The 6,147-nt window shown below is 46.2% G+C and overlaps 1 long non-coding RNA gene across 1 annotated transcript in view; it reads left to right on the top strand.

Annotated features, from left to right (window-relative positions):
• The first annotated feature begins 1,437 nt into the window (after positions 1-1,437).
• LOC134470716 (uncharacterized) overlaps positions 1,438-6,147 on the top strand; it is a 50,640-nt gene continuing 45,930 nt past the window's right edge. The window contains exon 1 of the long non-coding RNA XR_010039828.1: positions 1,438-1,501. This is a non-coding gene — a long non-coding RNA (uncharacterized LOC134470716). The remainder of the gene's footprint in view (positions 1,502-6,147) is intronic.

Here is a 6,147-nt window from a genome sequence, read left to right as displayed (position 1 = left end):
TAAGTGGAACTGTATACGTAAAGCACAGAGCCAGGACAGAGTAGCTGCTTTAAAAATGATAGCAATTAACATTGCTATTATTAAAAAAATTTTTTTTCACATGAAAAGTTCATCACAAACACTCTTTCTTTTTCCAAGACCTGCTGTTGGGCAGAGCAGCGTGCTTTACTTCCTACTACCCTGAACTCATTTCTCTCCATCAGTTCCCAATTCTTCAGCACTTGTTCTGCTCCGGAAACTTGGCAGGTAGTGTGTGCAGTTATTTTGAGAGGAACGAGTGGGTAAAATCGGCAGCATTTCCCCCGGAATGTCTGTGCCCAGGGATTATGAGTTTATGGCGCATCTGCTTTGTGTATAAAAGCCTTGTCCCCCCTCACCCTCCTGCCAGCACCACCCCCTGCCTTGGAGACAAGAAAGCAGGGGCCTGGCTACTGCCTGCAGCCCTTCCCTGTCAGGTGGTGGCTGCTGGCTGCCCCCGTGGCTGGGGTGAGGTAACAGCAGCGGCTGCTTTCTTTCTGGCGTCTGGATGGGCAGAGGAAAGAGGCCATTGCTGGAGGGATGAAAGCTTTGGGCGAGTTTGGGAAAGGGTTCAGAGGCTTCCTCTTGGATTTGTAGACCTCCTCATCTGTGTGGGGCATGATCTTCCTGACTGCCCCGTTGGATTGCCCTGCATCTTGGTCTGGGAGGTGTGCCATTGTCCGTGGAACTGTGTGCTCTTTTTTTTTTGCACTGCTGGAGATGAAAGCCAAGACTCATGCATGCTAGGCATGTGCTCTGCTTCTGAGCTTAATCTTTCTTTTGGTGTTTACTCCTGGAGAATCTTGGCCTGGCGCAGAGGCCTCTTCTTCCCTGGTCAGTCCACAGAGGACCATGGTCACCAGGAGAACCTGTGGCTGGTAGAGACCTGCACCCTTTCATATTCCCCATTTGGCACGCTGCTTGTCTCTTACCTGGCATGTCATGTGTCTCACATGCCCATCCGGGCTCAGGGCCTCCCCGTGTTTTCCTCCACACCCCAGGCTTGCCTGCTGTTTTGTTCCTCACATTGGTCCTGATGACTGAACAAGATGATCCTCTGCTGACCATGGACAACTGCCAGCAAAATATTAAGGACATAAAATGCATTTGTTTTTGTGGTACTGGGGACTGAACTGAGAGCCTCTGCACTAAGATACAGCTCCAGCCCTTCTAATTTTGAGACTGAGTCTCACTAAACCACTAAATCACTGCCCAGATTGGGCTTGTGCTTGTAGTCCTTTTGTCTCAGCTCCCCAGAGTTCTAGGATTATAGCCAGGTACCAGTTACTTCCCTTTTAAAGGCAGGGGGAGTATAACTTCTACTTTCTGAACCCTAGAGCTGAGTTTTTGCCACTAAAAAACCAAGACAAAACAGGTTGAGTTATTGATTTAACCTGTGTTCTTCTCTCTCCATTCTGCAGGTGAAGAAACCATAGCTCAGATGGGAAGTGGTTGCCCAAGTGGATGCATAGTGACTAAACAGGTAGGTCAGGATTCGAATGAACACTGGCAGGCTGATGCCAAACTCTGCTGCTTTAACCACTCTCTTATCTCACCTCCTTCTTACTTTGGGCTCACCAGCCAGTCTGTGCCTTGGTTTACCATATTGCTTTGAGGAGACAGACCTGATTCACTATCTGTATTTGGTAACACAGCTTCTGAGGGCAGCATGAGCCTGAGGCAGGGCCAAAAAGATGGCTGCATTCTGCACTGAGGGAACCTGGTGCTTCCCAGGGATGCAGCTGGGAAGAGAGAGAGCAGCCTCAGGTGATGTGGGCAACGCTGGACCTGAGCAACATGCCTCCTTTCCTGGGCACTGCTGCAGTCTCCAGAAGCACTGGCTGTCTTCTGCATGGAGGAATCTGGCATTGGGAGGCAGCGTTCCACTGATTTCTGAGTGCCAGCTGGCGTGCTGGGACCGGCCACAAAATGAGTTCTTTTTCTCTAGGATCAGGTGGGAGGGAATCCAAGTCTCAGCACAAAGGGGTGGGAATAATAACCATGATGCCAACAATGACAACAACACCACCAGTAGCAGCAGCTACCACTTAAGGAGTGCTGGACTGACAAGCATTTCACATTCATGGTCAGATTTAACCAGTAGTCCCTCACCCTCCTTGCTTACAGAAGGAAGTAGAAGCTTAGAGAGCTTCAAAGACATTGCCCAAGGTCACACAGCCACTGAGTATCCAAAAGGGCTTCCAATTCAGTCCAGTTAACAGCAGACCCAGGTTCTGTGTTATCACATGGGTCTGAAGGGTATGGTGGCCCTGCACACAGCAGCCCTCAGAGTTGGCTCTGGGTTTGGATCAGCTCCTCCTACTTATGAGTTGGGTAATTGCAGGCAGTTTGCATAACTGAGCCTCAGTTTCCTCCTTTGGAAAAGGGGAACGTTTCCATGATATTCCCTGATAGTAATAACAGAGCCTCACTGATAGCATCATTATGCAAATTACAATGGTCGGTGCCTTAGAACAAAATGGGCTTTCTCAATCTCAACACCGCTGGCACTTGGACTGGATGGTTCTTTACTGTGGAGGTTGTCTTGGGTACTGCAGGACTTTTAGAAGCATTTCTGACCTCAATCTACTGGGTGGCAGTAGCATTTTCCCATTTGTAACAAGCAAAACTCTGCAGATGTTGGGGAGAGGAAAGTTGCCCCCACTTGAGAATCAATGGCACACAGAAAGTGCCCATTAAATGTTGGACATTTTATGATTGCTATTGTGATCAGTCTTTAAGCTCCCTCCCACCTGCCCAGATGAAGGAGGTCATTAACTTTCTCCCAGCCAGGAGGGCAGCGATTCCAGAGAGTCTGCAGCAAAGACAATCCCAGACCCAGAGCTGGGTTTCCTTTTGACGGCAAGAAGCAGTGTTTTTTGCAGTTCCTTTGCTGAGGATGGCATTTAAAGTTCCTGGGTCTCCGGCTACCCCAAGACAGCCTGTGGGGCTTTCTTTAAAGCAGTCAGAGTCACCTATCATTTTACTAATTCAGGCCGGAGTCACTGAACATACGCCAAGTTCTCAAAACATAAACACATATGAGGTGCAATTGAAAAAAACAGTGAATGTTTAAATTAAAAAAATTATTACAGGGAAAGACCCACTGCATCAATCTCCCTCAGAATATTCCCCCTCACTTTAAGAACATCCCATTGTTTTTGCCATTTTCTTTTTCTTTCTTTCTTTCTTTCCTTTTTTCCTTCTTTCCTTCTTTCTTTTCTGTCTTTTTGAGACAGGGTCTTGTTATGCTGTTCAAGCTGGCCTTGGATCCACTTTGTAGCCCAAGCTGGTCTTGAACTTGCAAGTCAGATATCACACAATCCCAGACGTGGCATACAATGTGGATGAGGACCAACTAATATTTTAAAGAGCTTGTCTTTCTGTTGGATGGCCCTTGGCAGCAAAATTCATCATCTTTTTTATCATACCTCGTAAAGACACTTGTAAAAGAGGACTTCGGAACTGCTCCAGCGAGTGGCAGAAATGATCGGATGAGTGTTTTTGAAGCAAGGGGGAAATAATTTAAGGAAAATTAATGGTAATGTGTCTTTGACTGTGATACACTGTAAAATTTAAACATTCACTGTGTATTTTGGTTGCCCCTTGTAGTGTATTGGGTACTTTTCTAAATTCTGACATATATTGTTTCTATTTACCCTCTGTGAGAAGTTCGTTAACTTGACTGGGCCTAAGGGATGCCCAAACAGCAGGAAAAGCATCATTTCTAGGTGCGCTCTGAGGATGTTTCTGGACGATGTTAACATTTGCATCAGTGGAATGAGTAAGATCACCCTCCGCAGTGATGGAGATGGAGATGGATGGAGATTGTCCTAGCCACTAGACGCCTGAATAAGGGGAGGAAAAAGGAAATCATCCTTTCTTCTCTGTCTCCCTAGTAGAGCTGAGATGTCTCATCTCCCTTCTCCTGTCTGTCCCAGACTGGAATTTAGATCATTAGTGCCCCTGGTTCTCAGCCTTCTGTCTCTGACTGAGTCACACCACTGGCTTTCTTGGGCCTCCAGCTTGCAATGGCAGATTGTGGGACTTCTCAGCCTCCATAATCTCGTGAGTTTATTCCTCATATTCAATCCAGCTACATCTATATATCTATATCTAGTTTATTGATTCTGCTTTGAAGCAACCCACTAACATACCTCCGAAAATATCTCTTGTTATTATCCTCACTTTACAGATGAGGCAAATGAGACACAGAAACTTAAAGCATCTCATCTGGGATAATACGTGACAAGTGGGCCAACAGTGGTTCACATTCTCTCTGAGGAGCTCATGTCCTGGATGAAGGCCAGATGGTGGAGCAAAGCAGTGATAGTAACAGTGAGGCCAGGGCACCGTGGAAGCTGGAGAATGGAGGAGAATATCTGAATCAGGGTGATCAGACCAAAAGGTGATGGGTTACACACAGCTCTACAGACCGGGTGATGGTGGCAGGAGAGCATTCTGGCTCAGAGACTGAATGTCCCCAAATCTTGAAATCTGGAGACGCAGAACCACCCTACCTGTGTGATCGAAAATCAAATATGTTGGAGCCAAGAGTGTGAGGCAAGGAGCAATGGCAGACAAAAAGAGAGATGGACTAGTGCCAGGTCCCAGGTCCCAGAGGCACCAAGCAGGGGAAGAAGACAGCACTCAGTGTTCTCTATGAGACATGCCCGGGGTAGCCTGGGCGGGCAGAAATTGGTTTAAGTAGAAGAACAGTAGGGACACATTTGTGAAGCTAAAAGGATGGAAAAAGCCAGTGTGCCTTTTCCCATTGTTGATTTAGGACAGGTGACACATGCCTGGCCTTCCAGTGCATTTGGAGACTGGGACAAAAGAATGGCAAATTCAAAACCAGCCTGGGTAACTTAGCAAGACTGTGTTTCAAAAAAAAAAGTAAAAAATGAACTGGGGATGCAGCTCGGTGTGAAGGCCTGGGCTCAATCCTCAGTGTCACCAGAACAGTAACAGCAACCAAGCAACCGACAAAGAAAAACATTTAATGCTCAGGGAATTATGCTGAGTGTCAGGAGACAAGGTATGAGTTGTCTAGCTTGCTGTGTTAGGATTGCTGGGTGGCATCCTCCACATCAGAGTCTAGGTCAGTGATGCTACGTTGAGCAGGGCTGTGTACTAGCACTTTCTGCGGAGAGAACTGCTCTATGTCGGTGCTGTCCCCTATCTTAGCCACTAGCCCCATGGTGCTATTAAGCACTTGAAATATGGCTAGCATGCCTGCAGAACTGAATTTTAAATTTGATTTGATTTGAACTAATTAAAATTAAACTTTTAAGCATGTTGGTAATGCGTACCTGTAATCCCCATTCTTTGGGAAACTGAGGCAAGAGGGTTATAAGTTGGAGTACAGCCTGGGCAACTTAGTGACTTAAAGATATCGTGTCTAAAAACAAAAAGATATAAACAAAGGATTGGAGATGTAGCCCGGTGTGAAGACCCTGGTTTCAATCATCAGTACCACATGCACAAACACAATCTGCCTGTACTTCCTCGTTATAGTCTGGGCAGTACAGTTTTGGTGTCTTTTGATGCCCAGTCTGTGTGGCTGTTTGTTGTGGCACTGACTGATATATTCATTGAGTACACAGGTTTCCAGAATGCTGTTATTTTTCTTTGTGTCTTCAGGACTGCTACAGTGAAACATACAATAGAACAAATTAGCAGGCATCTCAAAGATAGCTAACGGTTTGAGGCCAAGCGTGGTGGCATAAAAGTCCATAATCCCGGCACTCTGTACGTTAGGGCAGGAGGATAGCTGTGGGTTAGATGCCAGCCTGGGCTACACAGTGAGGGTCTGTCTCAAAACAACAACAACAACAACAACAACAACAACAACAACAACAACAACAACAAGATAATTAATAGTTTGAATGATGTGAAAAAGTGAAAACTAGCCAACCAACCCATAAACCAAACAACAAACTCAAATGATCAGTCACTGAGAAATTTGACACACTTGATATCCAACACAACATATTGGCTGGGTTGTGTTGGTGGAGGCGGAGGTGGGGAATCTGTCACTAACTACACAGGAGGATCTGCTAAGTCAAGCTGTCTACCTCACATCACACACCAGCATCTTTCAGCTAGAGTGGTAGCCATTTGCAAACT

This window comes from Cavia porcellus, unplaced genomic scaffold (genome assembly GCF_034190915.1).
Source record: "Cavia porcellus strain 051 isolate PalLab524CR breed Dunkin Hartley unplaced genomic scaffold, mCavPor4.1 scaffold_16, whole genome shotgun sequence".
NCBI classification, from domain to species: Eukaryota; Metazoa; Chordata; class Mammalia; order Rodentia; family Caviidae; genus Cavia; species Cavia porcellus.
This window is presented reverse-complemented; position numbering and strand designations above follow the sequence as displayed.